Source organism: Molossus molossus, unplaced genomic scaffold, assembly GCF_014108415.1.
Source record: "Molossus molossus isolate mMolMol1 unplaced genomic scaffold, mMolMol1.p scaffold_m16_p_10, whole genome shotgun sequence".
In the NCBI taxonomy this organism is placed as follows: Eukaryota; Metazoa; Chordata; class Mammalia; order Chiroptera; family Molossidae; genus Molossus; species Molossus molossus.
In genome coordinates, this window is record NW_023425345.1 from 25,614,938 (window position 1) to 25,618,378 (window position 3,441).

A 3,441-nucleotide genomic window follows, 5' to 3' on the forward strand; every position below is an offset into this window, starting at 1 on the left:
GTTTTACCATTGGTAATAATGGGAAGTATTCTTTCATAAAACATGTTAGTGTGTGTGTGTGTGTGTGCATGCTTGTACTGGGTTGAAATGTAAAATGTATTTCTGACTGTATGTTAGGGGAAAAAGTTGAAAAAATACTAATCTCATCAAATGAGCACTGGCCTGGACTCCGATGTGGGTTTTAGTATTAGCTGTGAAGTAGCTCATTGATCTTAGAGAAGTCTCTTGGTCTCTCTGAATTGAAGTGTTTTCTCTCCCCTGTGGGTATACTTACATAAAGGAAAGACATCACTGATTTTTGTAATAATTTGATCTGGGCTGAGTTACAGAGTTTTAAAATCAAGGTGATTGTATAATCATACCACAGGTTAAATAAGACTGTTTAGCCTAGGATACCACTAATTTTAAAGGACTTTTATATCTTAATTATCAACATGTGAACTGTTATGTTCACTTCAAATGTTAGGTCTGCACACTAAAGTAGCCCATCTATTTACTTCGAGAGCCTCTTTCTAGAACTATATTATCAGCATTAATTCATTTATTTGCTCTTTTAGTCTTCTAATGATTTTTTTGAGCATCTGTTTTGGGCCAGCTACTGTGCTTGTGCTTGAGACATCACTGCTAACGAGACGTGGGGCCCATTGTCTGTAGCATCAGAGTTGCGTACACACTGGGGTGGTGGAGGCAAAGCAGGTAATGAAAACATCAATAGGTATTCAGTACATAGTCTGTGGGTGCACCAGAGAGGGGGTCAGAGAAGACCTTGCAGAGGGAGAGACGTCTAAGCTGAGTTCAGCTTTGCAAAGTGAGGGGTAAGACTGCTCCAGACAGAGGGAAGAGCCTGCACAACGGCCACCGCGAGGGACAGAAAGGTGGCTGTGGTGGGAGAGGAGGAAGAGTGTCCCAGGGCCTTGTATTTTAACGAGTATGGATGTTATTCTGAGAGTAATTTTGTTTATTGTACATAAGCTTTATGTTGCATTGCATTTAGTATACTTTATTTATTAACTTATCCAACCCATGATCGTGGAGCACCTATAACTATTTTGTGTGTGTGCCAAATGTGATGAAATGGTGGTGAGCAAAACAGACATGTTTTCACCATCAGTGAACTTACAGTTTGGTGGTGGAGCAGCCAATATAATATAACAGCAAGTGAAAATTTACACACCACACACACACACTGTGATTGTGGAAAGTACTAAAAAAGATGCTGTGACAGAGGAAAATGAAATAATGGTTAGGAAGGCCTCTCTGAGAAGGCATTGTTTAAGCAGAGACCTGGAAGACAGGAGAGACAGCTACACTCAAGAAGAGCAGGAGGAAGAGCATTTCAGGAAGAGAAGTCACAATGCACAGGAGCTTCGACGTGCCAATGAGCACCGTGTGTTTGAGAAATTGAAGGAAGTCATCGTCTGCAGCAAGGAGGGGAGTAGCAGAGGATGAGAGTGGAGTAGGAAGTGGGCGTCAGAGGGCAAAGGGAATGGAGTCTGATGGAACAGGAAACCACATTTGGTTTAATGCCCTTAAACCAAAGGGCATTAAGCAGGGAAGATCAATTATAAAAAGATCAGTCTGGCCACAGACTGTCTAATCTACTAAGGAACACAAAGCATTTGAGAATGGACTAGAGATGATCAGGGTAGGAATCAGGAAGCCAGCTCAAGAGTCTGGCGAGATGATGTGATGGTGGCTATGAGTTTTTTTGGATTGGGTGGGGGTGATGGAGAGGACCAGTAAGATCCAAGACATGTTGGAAGTGGACTCTCTGTCTTGCTGGTGGTTGGGAGATGAATAATGAAGGAAAACTGGGTTCATGGTACCTCCAAACCCGCTCCATGAGCAGCTGTCCACATCTCAGTTCATAGCAAATCCATCCTTCTAGTTGCTCAAATAAAAATCCCTGGAGTCATCTTGACTTTTTCGTTCACCCAGAATATAGTCTAACAGGAAATCCTGTTGGCTCTACCTTGAAAAAATATATAAACAGACTCTGATCGCTTCTCACCACTTCAGTGTCACCGCCCGTCCACATAACTGTCATCTCTTGTCTGCATTGCTGCAGTAGACTCCTCCTAACTAGCCATCAACTCCCACTCTTGTTCCCCAATCTAATCCCAACCCTGCATCTCTTACAGTGCATAACCAATACAGCAGCCAGAGGGATCCTTTGAAAAACAGTTTGATTATGTTACTTCTCTGCTTAAAATCCTGCAATGGGCTTCTCCATTTTATACAGAGGAAAAGCCAAAGTCTTTAAAGTGGCCTTGAAGGACGTGAATGATCTGGCCCTTCTCTGATCATTGCCTCTCTGATCTCATTTGTTGCTCACCTGTTTCAGCCTCTCTGGCCTGTCCCTCAACCACACAGGCTCACCTTATCATGGGGCCTTTGCACTGGCTGCTTCCTCTGCCTAGACTGCACTTCCCCCGACACCCACGTGGCTGACTTGCTCACTACTCCCAAATCTTCGTTCTCAAGGAGGCCTTCCCTGACCGTACTAGTAAGAACTTCACACCACCCTCTCTACCCCACACTCTCTAGTTTATCCTGCTCTACTGTTTAATTCTGCCACAGCACTTATTACAATGCAATAAACAACTTATGATGTCTATTGTTCACTATTTATATCTGTTTTCTACAAGGACAGAGTCTTTGTCAGTTTTGTTCACTGGTAGGTCTCATGCTCAGAACAATGCCTGGCAGAGAGTGAGGGCTCCATAAATATTTGTGAAATGAATGAAGGATGAGAAGGAATCAAGAATGTGTTAAGCCAGAGAGTGGAGCCAAACACCACACACAAGCACAGGCTGACAGCAGGATTACCAGGGTTACCAGAAAAAGAGGGTCAGCAAAATGCATGTGGTCTTCCCAACTCTCCCTCTTGGCCAGGCATGGCTGGAGGCACTGTGGGTTTGTGCTCCAGGAGGCTCCCACTCTGCCCCACCCACTCTCCATTTTAAGGAAGAGAAGCGATCAGAGTCTGTATTTAATTTCAGAGTAATGGAGTTGGTAGAAGACAAAAAAAAACCCCCAAAACTGGCCAGTTGATCAAGTTAATATGAGGGCTGTCCAGGGAGGAGGGAATGGCCTTGTGGGCAAGAGAAACATTCTGATCTCAGATGATAACTGCACCAGGGAGGACCATCCAGCAAACAAGGAAATTCTTTGTCTCTCCTTTAGATGATTTCCAGTGTTTTGACTTAAATAAGCAGGTGAATGTGGTGCTATTTAGAGATGAGGAAAAGATTTTGGGGGATGGTAGAGTCTGAAGCAAGAGTTCAGACGGGACATGCCGACTCGGATATCTGTGAATTACTTGTGTGACTGTGTCATGTGGGTCAGAGGATATATGCGCCTGGAGCTTATAGACTTATGTCTGCCTTTTCTACTTTTCTTTATGTGCCAGGTTCCTGTGGGCATCCTAGCCGCGTGCCA